Consider the following 15,524-nt stretch of genomic DNA (forward strand, 5'->3'; position numbering starts at 1 on the left):
TCCGTCTGAACTTTATATAAGACGGTGAGGCTCAGTCAGTCACTCAGTGTTGCCTGAGAGGGCAACACTGCAACAGCCGGCCGCCAGGCTGTCTTTTTTTTGCACAGCTAGTTGCCTCCAGGAGGCCACAAGAGGGAGACAAGGGACTGCAAAATGGAAAATAGGCATCCACCAACTTTACAGACAACTTCTCCTTGCTCCTACAACCTCCATCCTTGCACAGTTTGTTATTATTCTAGGTAACATAGTAACAAATCCAAATTGCTGCTCTCTTTGTAGGCAAGCAAGGCTTTGTTGCAACTGCAATTCTTACTTCTTCTTGAAATGTAGGGACGACAGTACATTCCATCACATCCATCTAGTGTACACAGGTAGGTCCATTGTGGCGGGCAGGCGAGCGGGCGGGCTGCTTTATTGGCTGTTTGCTGTTCCCCTACTCCACTCCACTATTTGACTGTTGTGCTGCATCAATCAATCAATCAATCAATCAATCAATCAATCAATCAATCAATCAATCAATCAGTGGCTGGCTCAGGTGCAGCTCTTTAACTTACCTAAAAGGGAGGGCGGAGAGAAGACAAGGAAGGTGAATGAGGTGTTCCAATGTGAAATGCCGGAAACACAGAAACACAGACGACACACAACAAGAGGTGGCAATCTATTCATTAATTGCATTTAATCAATGAGCTCATTATCACTCATGCATTGTCCAACAGGTGTTGAAATAATGGGATTAAAAGGGGAGATCCCTTCAGAAAGACAGAAACAATAGCAAAGACAAAAAACACTTTTGGAATCTGCTTTTAGTCAACACATAAGGAAAGGGTGCACCGGTCCTGGAAATACTGCAATACCAGGTCAATGCGTGGAGTGGACAGAGCAAGCTCTATTTCCATCTCCCTGTTCTAAAAATCCATTTAATATATGGTCCCCAGATAGGGGACGTATCAGATATTAAACTGATAAGAACAGATACTACACTTGATCTTAGCCAAAAGGCCGAGAAGCGATAACCCGAACGGGCCGCGCGTTGCCCGAGCCTGCCCGATACTGCTGTTCAGCCCTTGCAGCGATTCAGCCTACTTCTAGGCAATTCCATGGGGCCCTGCAGGCTCACACACTCACAGCTACACGGGAGGTGAATAAAGGCCGGAGAGGAAGCCAGACAGGATTTGCTTCTTTTGCTTGCACCACAATGCAGTGCTGAAAGAGGAGGAATCTACATAAAAACGCCTTCCTGGCAACGCCCAAATGCCCTGCTGCCATGCAGATAAACACTGGCAGCGGCAGCAAGTGCATGCCCACAGCCACCCCTTGTTCCTTCACACCTTGTATCAGCTGTAATCCAGTCCAGTCCAGTGCTGCCTGCTGAGCAGCACTGACCAACACTGCCTGGGCCCAGGCTTTTATCTCTGAGGCCCCATTATGATGTCAGAAAGCTGGCTCTGGAATCCTGAGGGCTCCACTATGACACGTGCAAAGTTCCGTCTGAACTTTATATAAGACGGTGAGGCTCAGTCAGTCACTCAGTGTTGCCTGAGAGGGCAACACTGCAACAGCCGGCCGCCAGGCTGTCTTTTTTTTGCACAGCTAGTTGCCTCCAGGAGGCCACAAGAGGGAGACAAGGGACTGCAAAATGGAAAATAGGCATCCACCAACTTTACAGACAACTTCTCCTTGCTCCTACAACCTCCATCCTTGCACAGTTTGTTATTCTTCTAGGTAACATAGTAACAAATCCAAATTGCTGCTCTCTTTGTAGGCAAGCAAGGCTTTGTTGCAACTGCAATTCTTACTTCTTCTTGAAATGTAGGGACGACAGTACATTCCATCACATCCATCTAGTGTACACAGGTAGGTCCATTGTGGCGGGCAGGCGAGCGGGCGGGCTGCTTTATTGGCTGTTTGCTGTTCCCCTACTCCACTCCACTATTTGACTGTTGTGCTGCATCAATCAATCAATCAATCAATCAATCAATCAATCAATCAATCAATCAATCAATCAGTGGCTGGCTCAGGTGCAGCTCTTTAACTTACCTAAAAGGGAGGGCGGAGAGAAGACAAGGAAGGTGAATGAGGTGTTCCAATGTGAAATGCCGGAAACACAGAAACACAGACGACACACAACAAGAGGTGGCAATCTATTCATTAATTGCATTTAATCAATGAGCTCATTATCACTCATGCATTGTCCAACAGGTGTTGAAATAATGGGATTAAAAGGGGAGATCCCTTCAGAAAGACAGAAACAATAGCAAAGACAAAAAACACTTTTGGAATCTGCTTTTAGTCAACACATAAGGAAAGGGTGCACCGGTCCTGGAAATACTGCAATACCAGATCAATGCGTGGAGTGGACAGAGCAAGCTCTATTTCCATCTCCCTGTTCTAAAAATCCATTTAATATATGGTCCCCAGATAGGGGACGTATCAGATATTAAACTGATAAGAACAGATACTACACTTGATCTTAGCCAAAAGGCCGAGAAGCGATAACCCGAACGGGCCGCGCGTTGCCCGAGCCTGCCCGATACTGCTGTTCAGCCCTTGCAGCGATTCAGCCTACTTCTAGGCAATTCCATGGGGCCCTGCAGGCTCACACACTCACAGCTACACGGGAGGTGAATAAAGGCCGGAGAGGAAGCCAGACAGGATTTGCTTCTTTTGCTTGCACCACAATGCAGTGCTGAAAGAGGAGGAATCTACATAAAAACGCCTTCCTGGCAACGCCCAAATGCCCTGCTGCCATGCAGATAAACACTGGCAGCGGCAGCAAGTGCATGCCCACAGCCACCCCTTGTTCCTTCACACCTTGTATCAGCTGTAATCCAGTCCAGTCCAGTGCTGCCTGCTGAGCAGCACTGACCAACACTGCCTGGGCCCAGGCTTTTATCTCTGAGGCCCCATTATGATGTCAGAAAGCTGGCTCTGGAATCCTGAGGGCTCCACTATGACACGTGCAAAGTTCCGTCTGAACTTTATATAAGACGGTGAGGCTCAGTCAGTCACTCAGTGTTGCCTGAGAGGGCAACACTGCAACAGCCGGCCGCCAGGCTGTCTTTTTTTTGCACAGCTAGTTGCCTCCAGGAGGCCACAAGAGGGAGACAAGGGACTGCAAAATGGAAAATAGGCATCCACCAACTTTACAGACAACTTCTCCTTGCTCCTACAACCTCCATCCTTGCACAGTTTGTTATTCTTCTAGGTAACATAGTAACAAATCCAAATTGCTGCTCTCTTTGTAGGCAAGCAAGGCTTTGTTGCAACTGCAATTCTTACTTCTTCTTGAAATGTAGGGACGACAGTACATTCCATCACATCCATCTAGAGTACACAGGTAGGTCCATTGTGGCGGGCAGGCGAGCGGGCGGGCTGCTTTATTGGCTGTTTGCTGTTCCCCTACTCCACTCCACTATTTGACTGTTGTGCTGCATCAATCAATCAATCAATCAATCAATCAATCAATCAATCAATCAGTGGCTGGCTCAGGTGCAGCTCTTTAACTTACCTAAAAGGGAGGGCGGAGAGAAGACAAGGAAGGTGAATGAGGTGTTCCAATGTGAAATGCCGGAAACACAGAAACACAGACGACACACAACAAGAGGTGGCAATCTATTCATTAATTGCATTTAATCAATGAGCTCATTATCACTCATGCATTGTCCAACAGGTGTTGAAATAATGGGATTAAAAGGGGAGATCCCTTCAGAAAGACAGAAACAATAGCAAAGACAAAAAACACTTTTGGAATCTGCTTTTAGTCAACACATAAGGAAAGGGTGCACCGGTCCTGGAAATACTGCAATACCAGGTCAATGCGTGGAGTGGACAGAGCAAGCTCTATTTCCATCTCCCTGTTCTAAAAATCCATTTAATATATGGTCCCCAGATAGGGGACGTATCAGATATTAAACTGATAAGAACAGATACTACACTTGATCTTAGCCAAAAGGCCGAGAAGCGATAACCCGAACGGGCCGCGCGTTGCCCGAGCCTGCCCGATACTGCTGTTCAGCCCTTGCAGCGATTCAGCCTACTTCTAGGCAATTCCATGGGGCCCTGCAGGCTCACACACTCACAGCTACACGGGAGGTGAATAAAGGCCGGAGAGGAAGCCAGACAGGATTTGCTTCTTTTGCTTGCACCACAATGCAGTGCTGAAAGAGGAGGAATCTACATAAAAACGCCTTCCTGGCAACGCCCAAATGCCCTGCTGCCATGCAGATAAACACTGGCAGCGGCAGCAAGTGCATGCCCACAGCCACCCCTTGTTCCTTCACACCTTGTATCAGCTGTAATCCAGTCCAGTCCAGTGCTGCCTGCTGAGCAGCACTGACCAACACTGCCTGGGCCCAGGCTTTTATCTCTGAGGCCCCATTATGATGTCAGAAAGCTGGCTCTGGAATCCTGAGGGCTCCACTATGACACGTGCAAAGTTCCGTCTGAACTTTATATAAGACGGTGAGGCTCAGTCAGTCACTCAGTGTTGCCTGAGAGGGCAACACTGCAACAGCCGGCCGCCAGGCTGTCTTTTTTTTGCACAGCTAGTTGCCTCCAGGAGGCCACAAGAGGGAGAAAAGGGACTGCAAAATGGAAAATAGGCATCCACCAACTTTACAGACAACTTCTCCTTGCTCCTACAACCTCCATCCTTGCACAGTTTGTTATTCTTCTAGGTAACATAGTAACAAATCCAAATTGCTGCTCTCTTTGTAGGCAAGCAAGGCTTTGTTGCAACTGCAATTCTTACTTCTTCTTGAAATGTAGGGACGACAGTACATTCCATCACATCCATCTAGTGTACACAGGTAGGTCCATTGTGGCGGGCAGGCGAGCGGGCGGGCTGCTTTATTGGCTGTTTGCTGTTCCCCTACTCCACTCCACTATTTGACTGTTGTGCTGCATCAATCAATCAATCAATCAATCAATCAATCAATCAATCAATCAATCAGTGGCTGGCTCAGGTGCAGCTCTTTAACTTACCTAAAAGGGAGGGCGGAGAGAAGACAAGGAAGGTGAATGAGGTGTTCCAATGTGAAATGCCGGAAACACAGAAACACAGACGACACACAACAAGAGGTGGCAATCTATTCATTAATTGCATTTAATCAATGAGCTCATTATCACTCATGCATTGTCCAACAGGTGTTGAAATAATGGGATTAAAAGGGGAGATCCCTTCAGAAAGACAGAAACAATAGCAAAGACAAAAAACACTTTTGGAATCTGCTTTTAGTCAACACATAAGGAAAGGGTGCACCGGTCCTGGAAATACTGCAATACCAGGTCAATGCGTGGAGTGGACAGAGCAAGCTCTATTTCCATCTCCCTGTTCTAAAAATCCATTTAATATATGGTCCCCAGATAGGGGACGTATCAGATATTAAACTGATAAGAACAGATACTACACTTGATCTTAGCCAAAAGGCCGAGAAGCGATAACCCGAACGGGCCGCGCGTTGCCCGAGCCTGCCCGATACTGCTGTTCAGCCCTTGCAGCGATTCAGCCTACTTCTAGGCAATTCCATGGGGCCCTGCAGGCTCACACACTCACAGCTACACGGGAGGTGAATAAAGGCCGGAGAGGAAGCCAGACAGGATTTGCTTCTTTTGCTTGCACCACAATGCAGTGCTGAAAGAGGAGGAATCTACATAAAAACGCCTTCCTGGCAACGCCCAAATGCCCTGCTGCCATGCAGATAAACACTGGCAGCGGCAGCAAGTGCATGCCCACAGCCACCCCTTGTTCCTTCACACCTTGTATCAGCTGTAATCCAGTCCAGTCCAGTGCTGCCTGCTGAGCAGCACTGACCAACACTGCCTGGGCCCAGGCTTTTATCTCTGAGGCCCCATTATGATGTCAGAAAGCTGGCTCTGGAATCCTGAGGGCTCCACTATGACACGTGCAAAGTTCCGTCTGAACTTTATATAAGACGGTGAGGCTCAGTCAGTCACTCAGTGTTGCCTGAGAGGGCAACACTGCAACAGCCGGCCGCCAGGCTGTCTTTTTTTTGCACAGCTAGTTGCCTCCAGGAGGCCACAAGAGGGAGACAAGGGACTGCAAAATGGAAAATAGGCATCCACCAACTTTACAGACAACTTCTCCTTGCTCCTACAACCTCCATCCTTGCACAGTTTGTTATTCTTCTAGGTAACATAGTAACAAATCCAAATTGCTGCTCTCTTTGTAGGCAAGCAAGGCTTTGTTGCAACTGCAATTCTTACTTCTTCTTGAAATGTAGGGACGACAGTACATTCCATCACATCCATCTAGTGTACACAGGTAGGTCCATTGTGGCGGGCAGGCGAGCGGGCGGGCTGCTTTATTGGCTGTTTGCTGTTCCCCTACTCCACTCCACTATTTGACTGTTGTGCTGCATCAATCAATCAATCAATCAATCAATCAATCAATCAATCAATCAATCAATCAATCAATCAGTGGCTGGCTCAGGTGCAGCTCTTTAACTTACCTAAAAGGGAGGGCGGAGAGAAGACAAGGAAGGTGAATGAGGTGTTCCAATGTGAAATGCCGGAAACACAGAAACACAGACGACACACAACAAGAGGTGGCAATCTATTCATTAATTGCATTTAATCAATGAGCTCATTATCACTCATGCATTGTCCAACAGGTGTTGAAATAATGGGATTAAAAGGGGAGATCCCTTCAGAAAGACAGAAACAATAGCAAAGACAAAAAACACTTTTGGAATCTGCTTTTAGTCAACACATAAGGAAAGGGTGCACCGGTCCTGGAAATACTGCAATACCAGGTCAATGCGTGGAGTGGACAGAGCAAGCTCTATTTCCATCTCCCTGTTCTAAAAATCCATTTAATATATGGTCCCCAGATAGGGGACGTATCAGATATTAAACTGATAAGAACAGATACTACACTTGATCTTAGCCAAAAGGCCGAGAAGCGATAACCCGAACGGGCCGCGCGTTGCCCGAGCCTGCCCGATACTGCTGTTCAGCCCTTGCAGCGATTCAGCCTACTTCTAGGCAATTCCATGGGGCCCTGCAGGCTCACACACTCACAGCTACACGGGAGGTGAATAAAGGCCGGAGAGGAAGCCAGACAGGATTTGCTTCTTTTGCTTGCACCACAATGCAGTGCTGAAAGAGGAGGAATCTACATAAAAACGCCTTCCTGGCAACGCCCAAATGCCCTGCTGCCATGCAGATAAACACTGGCAGCGGCAGCAAGTGCATGCCCACAGCCACCCCTTGTTCCTTCACACCTTGTATCAGCTGTAATCCAGTCCAGTCCAGTGCTGCCTGCTGAGCAGCACTGACCAACACTGCCTGGGCCCAGGCTTTTATCTCTGAGGCCCCATTATGATGTCAGAAAGCTGGCTCTGGAATCCTGAGGGCTCCACTATGACACGTGCAAAGTTCCGTCTGAACTTTATATAAGACGGTGAGGCTCAGTCAGTCACTCAGTGTTGCCTGAGAGGGCAACACTGCAACAGCCGGCCGCCAGGCTGTCTTTTTTTTGCACAGCTAGTTGCCTCCAGGAGGCCACAAGAGGGAGACAAGGGACTGCAAAATGGAAAATAGGCATCCACACACTTTACAGACAACTTCTCCTTGCTCCTACAACCTCCATCCTTGCACAGTTTGTTATTCTTCTAGGTAACATAGTAACAAATCCAAATTGCTGCTCTCTTTGTAGGCAAGCAAGGCTTTGTTGCAACTGCAATTCTTACTTCTTCTTGAAATGTAGGGACGACAGTACATTCCATCACATCCATCTAGAGTACACAGGTAGGTCCATTGTGGCGGGCAGGCGAGCGGGCGGGCTGCTTTATTGGCTGTTTGCTGTTCCCCTACTCCACTCCACTATTTGACTGTTGTGCTGCATCAATCAATCAATCAATCAATCAATCAATCAATCAATCAATCAATCAATCAATCAATCAGTGGCTGGCTCAGGTGCAGCTCTTTAACTTACCTAAAAGGGAGGGCGGAGAGAAGACAAGGAAGGTGAATGAGGTGTTCCAATGTGAAATGCCGGAAACACAGAAACACAGACGACACACAACAAGAGGTGGCAATCTATTCATTAATTGCATTTAATCAATGAGCTCATTATCACTCATGCATTGTCCAACAGGTGTTGAAATAATGGGATTAAAAGGGGAGATCCCTTCAGAAAGACAGAAACAATAGCAAAGACAAAAAACACTTTTGGAATCTGCTTTTAGTCAACACATAAGGAAAGGGTGCACCGGTCCTGGAAATACTGCAATACCAGGTCAATGCGTGGAGTGGACAGAGCAAGCTCTATTTCCATCTCCCTGTTCTAAAAATCCATTTAATATATGGTCCCCAGATAGGGGACGTATCAGATATTAAACTGATAAGAACAGATACTACACTTGATCTTAGCCAAAAGGCCGAGAAGCGATAACCCGAACGGGCCGCGCGTTGCCCGAGCCTGCCCGATACTGCTGTTCAGCCCTTGCAGCGATTCAGCCTACTTCTAGGCAATTCCATGGGGCCCTGCAGGCTCACACACTCACAGCTACACGGGAGGTGAATAAAGGCCGGAGAGGAAGCCAGACAGGATTTGCTTCTTTTGCTTGCACCACAGTGCAGTGCTGAAAGAGGAGGAATCTACATAAAAACGCCTTCCTGGCAACGCCCAAATGCCCTGCTGCCATGCAGATAAACACTGGCAGCGGCAGCAAGTGCATGCCCACAGCCACCCCTTGTTCCTTCACACCTTGTATCAGCTGTAATCCAGTCCAGTCCAGTGCTGCCTGCTGAGCAGCACTGACCAACACTGCCTGGGCCCAGGCTTTTATCTCTGAGGCCCCATTATGATGTCAGAAAGCTGGCTCTGGAATCCTGAGGGCTCCACTATGACACGTGCAAAGTTCCGTCTGAACTTTATATAAGACGGTGAGGCTCAGTCAGTCACTCAGTGTTGCCTGAGAGGGCAACACTGCAACAGCCGGCCGCCAGGCTGTCTTTTTTTTGCACAGCTAGTTGCCTCCAGGAGGCCACAAGAGGGAGACAAGGGACTGCAAAATGGAAAATAGGCATCCACCAACTTTACAGACAACTTCTCCTTGCTCCTACAACCTCCATCCTTGCACAGTTTGTTATTCTTCTAGGTAACATAGTAACAAATCCAAATTGCTGCTCTCTTTGTAGGCAAGCAAGGCTTTGTTGCAACTGCAATTCTTACTTCTTCTTGAAATGTAGGGACGACAGTACATTCCATCACATCCATCTAGTGTACACAGGTAGGTCCATTGTGGCGGGCAGGCGAGCGGGCGGGCTGCTTTATTGGCTGTTTGCTGTTCCCCTACTCCACTCCACTATTTGACTGTTGTGCTGCATCAATCAATCAATCAATCAATCAATCAATCAATCAATCAATCAATCAATCAATCAGTGGCTGGCTCAGGTGCAGCTCTTTAACTTACCTAAAAGGGAGGGCGGAGAGAAGACAAGGAAGGTGAATGAGGTGTTCCAATGTGAAATGCCGGAAACACAGAAACACAGACGACACACAACAAGAGGTGGCAATCTATTCATTAATTGCATTTAATCAATGAGCTCATTATCACTCATGCATTGTCCAACAGGTGTTGAAATAATGGGATTAAAAGGGGAGATCCCTTCAGAAAGACAGAAACAATAGCAAAGACAAAAAACACTTTTGGAATCTGCTTTTAGTCAACACATAAGGAAAGGGTGCACCGGTCCTGGAAATACTGCAATACCAGGTCAATGCGTGGAGTGGACAGAGCAAGCTCTATTTCCATCTCCCTGTTCTAAAAATCCATTTAATATATGGTCCCCAGATAGGGGACGTATCAGATATTAAACTGATAAGAACAGATACTACACTTGATCTTAGCCAAAAGGCCGAGAAGCGATAACCCGAACGGGCCGCGCGTTGCCCGAGCCTGCCCGATACTGCTGTTCAGCCCTTGCAGCGATTCAGCCTACTTCTAGGCAATTCCATGGGGCCCTGCAGGCTCACACACTCACAGCTACACGGGAGGTGAATAAAGGCCGGAGAGGAAGCCAGACAGGATTTGCTTCTTTTGCTTGCACCACAATGCAGTGCTGAAAGAGGAGGAATCTACATAAAAACACCTTCCTGGCAACGCCCAAATGCCCTGCTGCCATGCAGATAAACACTGGCAGCGGCAGCAAGTGCATGCCCACAGCCACCCCTTGTTCCTTCACACCTTGTATCAGCTGTAATCCAGTCCAGTCCAGTGCTGCCTGCTGAGCAGCACTGACCAACACTGCCTGGGCCCAGGCTTTTATCTCTGAGGCCCCATTATGATGTCAGAAAGCTGGCTCTGGAATCCTGAGGGCTCCACTATGACACGTGCAAAGTTCCGTCTGAACTTTATATAAGACGGTGAGGCTCAGTCAGTCACTCAGTGTTGCCTGAGAGGGCAACACTGCAACAGCCGGCCGCCAGGCTGTCTTTTTTTTGCACAGCTAGTTGCCTCCAGGAGGCCACAAGAGGGAGACAAGGGACTGCAAAATGGAAAATAGGCATCCACCAACTTTACAGACAACTTCTCCTTGCTCCTACAACCTCCATCCTTGCACAGTTTGTTATTCTTCTAGGTAACATAGTAACAAATCCAAATTGCTGCTCTCCTTGTAGGCAAGCAAGGCTTTGTTGCAACTGCAATTCTTACTTCTTCTTGAAATGTAGGGACGACAGTACATTCCATCACATCCATCTAGTGTACACAGGTAGGTCCATTGTGGCGGGCAGGCGAGCGGGCGGGCTGCTTTATTGGCTGTTTGCTGTTCCCCTACTCCACTCCACTATTTGACTGTTGTGCTGCATCAATCAATCAATCAATCAATCAATCAATCAATCAATCAATCAATCAGTGGCTGGCTCAGGTGCAGCTCTTTAACTTACCTAAAAGGGAGGGCGGAGAGAAGACAAGGAAGGTGAATGAGGTGTTCCAATGTGAAATGCCGGAAACACAGAAACACAGACGACACACAACAAGAGGTGGCAATCTATTCATTAATTGCATTTAATCAATGAGCTCATTATCACTCATGCATTGTCCAACAGGTGTTGAAATAATGGGATTAAAAGGGGAGATCCCTTCAGAAAGACAGAAACAATAGCAAAGACAAAAAACACTTTTGGAATCTGCTTTTAGTCAACACATAAGGAAAGGGTGCACCGGTCCTGGAAATACTGCAATACCAGGTCAATGCGTGGAGTGGACAGAGCAAGCTCTATTTCCATCTCCCTGTTCTAAAAATCCATTTAATATATGGTCCCCAGATAGGGGACGTATCAGATATTAAACTGATAAGAACAGATACTACACTTGATCTTAGCCAAAAGGCCGAGAAGCGATAACCCGAACGGGCCGCGCGTTGCCCGAGCCTGCCCGATACTGCTGTTCAGCCCTTGCAGCGATTCAGCCTACTTCTAGGCAATTCCATGGGGCCCTGCAGGCTCACACACTCACAGCTACACGGGAGGTGAATAAAGGCCGGAGAGGAAGCCAGACAGGATTTGCTTCTTTTGCTTGCTTGCACCACAATGCAGTGCTGAAAGAGGAGGAATCTACATAAAAACGCCTTCCTGGCAACGCCCAAATGCCCTGCTGCCATGCAGATAAACACTGGCAGCGGCAGCAAGTGCATGCCCACAGCCACCCCTTGTTCCTTCACACCTTGTATCAGCTGTAATCCAGTCCAGTCCAGTGCTGCCTGCTGAGCAGCACTGACCAACACTGCCTGGGCCCAGGCTTTTATCTCTGAGGCCCCATTATGATGTCAGAAAGCTGGCTCTGGAATCCTGAGGGCTCCACTATGACACGTGCAAAGTTCCGTCTGAACTTTATATAAGACGGTGAGGCTCAGTCAGTCACTCAGTGTTGCCTGAGAGGGCAACACTGCAACAGCCGGCCGCCAGGCTGTCTTTTTTTTGCACAGCTAGTTGCCTCCAGGAGGCCACAAGAGGGAGACAAGGGACTGCAAAATGGAAAATAGGCATCCACCAACTTTACAGACAACTTCTCCTTGCTCCTACAACCTCCATCCTTGCACAGTTTGTTATTCTTCTAGGTAACATAGTAACAAATCCAAATTGCTGCTCTCTTTGTAGGCAAGCAAGGCTTTGTTGCAACTGCAATTCTTACTTCTTCTTGAAATGTAGGGACGACAGTACATTCCATCACATCCATCTAGTGTACACAGGTAGGTCCATTGTGGCGGGCAGGCGAGCGGGCGGGCTGCTTTATTGGCTGTTTGCTGTTCCCCTACTCCACTCCACTATTTGACTGTTGTGCTGCATCAATCAATCAATCAATCAATCAATCAATCAATCAATCAATCAATCAATCAATCAATCAATCAATCAATCAGTGGCTGGCTCAGGTGCAGCTCTTTAACTTACCTAAAAGGGAGGGCGGAGAGAAGACAAGGAAGGTGAATGAGGTGTTCCAATGTGAAATGCCGGAAACACAGAAACACAGACGACACACAACAAGAGGTGGCAATCTATTCATTAATTGCATTTAATCAATGAGCTCATTATCACTCATGCATTGTCCAACAGGTGTTGAAATAATGGGATTAAAAGGGGAGATCCCTTCAGAAAGACAGAAACAATAGCAAAGACAAAAAACACTTTTGGAATCTGCTTTTAGTCAACACATAAGGAAAGGGTGCACCGGTCCTGGAAATACTGCAATACCAGGTCAATGCGTGGAGTGGACAGAGCAAGCTCTATTTCCATCTCCCTGTTCTAAAAATCCATTTAATATATGGTCCGTCCCCAGATAGGGGACGTATCAGATATTAAACTGATAAGAATAGATACTACACTTGATCTTAGCCAAAAGGCCGAGAAGCGATAACCCGAACGGGCCGCGCGTTGCCCGAGCCTGCCCGATACTGCTGTTCAGCCCTTGCAGCGATTCAGCCTACTTCTAGGCAATTCCATGGGGCCCTGCAGGCTCACACACTCACAGCTACACGGGAGGTGAATAAAGGCCGGAGAGGAAGCCAGACAGGATTTGCTTCTTTTGCTTGCACCACAATGCAGTGCTGAAAGAGGAGGAATCTACATAAAAACGCCTTCCTGGCAACGCCCAAATGCCCTGCTGCCATGCAGATAAACACTGGCAGCGGCAGCAAGTGCATGCCCACAGCCACCCCTTGTTCCTTCACACCTTGTATCAGCTGTAATCCAGTCCAGTCCAGTGCTGCCTGCTGAGCAGCACTGACCAACACTGCCTGGGCCCAGGCTTTTATCTCTGAGGCCCCATTATGATGTCAGAAAGCTGGCTCTGGAATCCTGAGGGCTCCACTATGACACGTGCAAAGTTCCGTCTGAACTTTATATAAGACGGTGAGGCTCAGTCAGTCACTCAGTGTTGCCTGAGAGGGCAACACTGCAACAGCCGGCCGCCAGGCTGTCTTTTTTTTGCACAGCTAGTTGCCTCCAGGAGGCCACAAGAGGGAGACAAGGGACTGCAAAATGGAAAATAGGCATCCACCAACTTTACAGACAACTTCTCCTTGCTCCTACAACCTCCATCCTTGCACAGTTTGTTATTCTTCTAGGTAACATAGTAACAAATCCAAATTGCTGCTCTCTTTGTAGGCAAGCAAGGCTTTGTTGCAACTGCAATTCTTACTTCTTCTTGAAATGTAGGGACGACAGTACATTCCATCACATCCATCTAGTGTACACAGGTAGGTCCATTGTGGCGGGCAGGCGAGCGGGCGGGCTGCTTTATTGGCTGTTTGCTGTTCCCCTACTCCACTCCACTATTTGACTGTTGTGCTGCATCAATCAATCAATCAATCAATCAATCAATCAATCAATCAGTGGCTGGCTCAGGTGCAGCTCTTTAACTTACCTAAAAGGGAGGGCGGAGAGAAGACAAGGAAGGTGAATGAGGTGTTCCAATGTGAAATGCCGGAAACACAGAAACACAGACGACACACAACAAGAGGTGGCAATCTATTCATTAATTGCATTTAATCAATGAGCTCATTATCACTCATGCATTGTCCAACAGGTGTTGAAATAATGGGATTAAAAGGGCAGATCCCTTCAGAAAGACAGAAACAATAGCAAAGACAAAAAACACTTTTGGAATCTGCTTTTAGTCAACACATAAGGAAAGGGTGCACCGGTCCTGGAAATACTGCAATACCAGGTCAATGCGTGGAGTGGACAGAGCAAGCTCTATTTCCATCTCCCTGTTCTAAAAATCCATTTAATATATGGTCCCCAGATAGGGGACGTATCAGATATTAAACTGATAAGAACAGATACTACACTTGATCTTAGCCAAAAGGCCGAGAAGCGATAACCCGAACGGGCCGCGCGTTGCCCGAGCCTGCCCGATACTGCTGTTCAGCCCTTGCAGCGATTCAGCCTACTTCTAGGCAATTCCATGGGGCCCTGCAGGCTCACACACTCACAGCTACACGGGAGGTGAATAAAGGCCGGAGAGGAAGCCAGACAGGATTTGCTTCTTTTGCTTGCACCACAATGCAGTGCTGAAAGAGGAGGAATCTACATAAAAACGCCTTCCTGGCAACGCCCAAATGCCCTGCTGCCATGCAGATAAACACTGGCAGCGGCAGCAAGTGCATGCCCACAGCCACCCCTTGTTCCTTCACACCTTGTATCAGCTGTAATCCAGTCCAGTCCAGTGCTGCCTGCTGAGCAGCACTGACCAACACTGCCTGGGCCCAGGCTTTTATCTCTGAGGCCCCATTATGATGTCAGAAAGCTGGCTCTGGAATCCTGAGGGCTCCACTATGACACGTGCAAAGTTCCGTCTGAACTTTATATAAGACGGTGAGGCTCAGTCAGTCACTCAGTGTTGCCTGAGAGGGCAACACTGCAACAGCCGGCCGCCAGGCTGTCTTTTTTTTGCACAGCTAGTTGCCTCCAGGAGGCCACAAGAGGGAGACAAGGGACTGCAAAATGGAAAATAGGCATCCACCAACTTTACAGACAACTTCTCCTTGCTCCTACAACCTCCATCCTTGCACAGTTTGTTATTCTTCTAGGTAACATAGTAACAAATCCAAATTGCTGCTCTCTTTGTAGGCAAGCAAGGCTTTGTTGCAACTGCAATTCTTACTTCTTCTTGAAATGTAGGGACGACAGTACATTCCATCACATCCATCTAGTGTACACAGGTAGGTCCATTGTGGCGGGCAGGCGAGCGGGCGGGCTGCTTTATTGGCTGTTTGCTGTTCCCCTACTCCACTCCACTATTTGACTGTTGTGCTGCATCAATCAATCAATCAATCAATCAATCAATCAATCAATCAATCAGTGGCTGGCTCAGGTGCAGCTCTTTAACTTACCTAAAAGGGAGGGCGGAGAGAAGACAAGGAAGGTGAATGAGGTGTTCCAATGTGAAATGCCGGAAACACAGAAACACAGACGACACACAACAAGAGGTGGCAATCTATTCATTAATTGCATTTAATCAATGAGCTCATTATCACTCATGCATTGTCCAACAGGT

The 15,524-nt window shown here is 47.7% G+C and overlaps 10 non-coding genes across 10 annotated transcripts; all 10 read right to left on the minus strand.

Moving 5' to 3' along the window:
* Positions 1-820: 820 nt before the first annotated feature.
* Positions 821-1,011, minus strand: LOC142729554 (U2 spliceosomal RNA). Its single transcript, XR_012878356.1, has one exon. It is a non-coding gene; the product is annotated as a U2 spliceosomal RNA (small nuclear RNA).
* A 1,292-nt stretch (positions 1,012-2,303) lies between these two features.
* On the minus strand, positions 2,304-2,494 carry LOC142729506 (U2 spliceosomal RNA). The gene has a single exon (XR_012878314.1). It is a non-coding gene; the product is annotated as a U2 spliceosomal RNA (small nuclear RNA).
* A 1,280-nt stretch (positions 2,495-3,774) lies between these two features.
* Positions 3,775-3,965, minus strand: LOC142729555 (U2 spliceosomal RNA). The gene has a single exon (XR_012878357.1). It is a non-coding gene; the product is annotated as a U2 spliceosomal RNA (small nuclear RNA).
* A 1,284-nt stretch (positions 3,966-5,249) lies between these two features.
* LOC142729556 (U2 spliceosomal RNA) lies at positions 5,250-5,440 on the minus strand. Its single transcript, XR_012878358.1, has one exon. It is a non-coding gene; the product is annotated as a U2 spliceosomal RNA (small nuclear RNA).
* Positions 5,441-6,736: 1,296 nt separating this feature from the next.
* On the minus strand, positions 6,737-6,927 carry LOC142729558 (U2 spliceosomal RNA). The gene has a single exon (XR_012878360.1). It is a non-coding gene; the product is annotated as a U2 spliceosomal RNA (small nuclear RNA).
* Positions 6,928-8,223: 1,296 nt separating this feature from the next.
* On the minus strand, positions 8,224-8,414 carry LOC142729559 (U2 spliceosomal RNA). Its single transcript, XR_012878361.1, has one exon. It is a non-coding gene; the product is annotated as a U2 spliceosomal RNA (small nuclear RNA).
* Positions 8,415-9,706: 1,292 nt separating this feature from the next.
* LOC142729560 (U2 spliceosomal RNA) lies at positions 9,707-9,897 on the minus strand. The gene has a single exon (XR_012878362.1). It is a non-coding gene; the product is annotated as a U2 spliceosomal RNA (small nuclear RNA).
* Positions 9,898-11,181: 1,284 nt separating this feature from the next.
* On the minus strand, positions 11,182-11,372 carry LOC142729561 (U2 spliceosomal RNA). The gene has a single exon (XR_012878363.1). It is a non-coding gene; the product is annotated as a U2 spliceosomal RNA (small nuclear RNA).
* Positions 11,373-12,684: 1,312 nt separating this feature from the next.
* LOC142729529 (U2 spliceosomal RNA) lies at positions 12,685-12,879 on the minus strand. Its single transcript, XR_012878335.1, has one exon. It is a non-coding gene; the product is annotated as a U2 spliceosomal RNA (small nuclear RNA).
* Positions 12,880-14,155: 1,276 nt separating this feature from the next.
* Positions 14,156-14,346, minus strand: LOC142729562 (U2 spliceosomal RNA). The gene has a single exon (XR_012878364.1). It is a non-coding gene; the product is annotated as a U2 spliceosomal RNA (small nuclear RNA).
* Between the last annotated feature and the right edge of the window lie 1,178 nt (positions 14,347-15,524).

Source organism: Rhinoderma darwinii, unplaced genomic scaffold, assembly GCF_050947455.1.
Source record: "Rhinoderma darwinii isolate aRhiDar2 unplaced genomic scaffold, aRhiDar2.hap1 Scaffold_718, whole genome shotgun sequence".
Classification (NCBI taxonomy): Eukaryota; Metazoa; Chordata; class Amphibia; order Anura; family Rhinodermatidae; genus Rhinoderma; species Rhinoderma darwinii.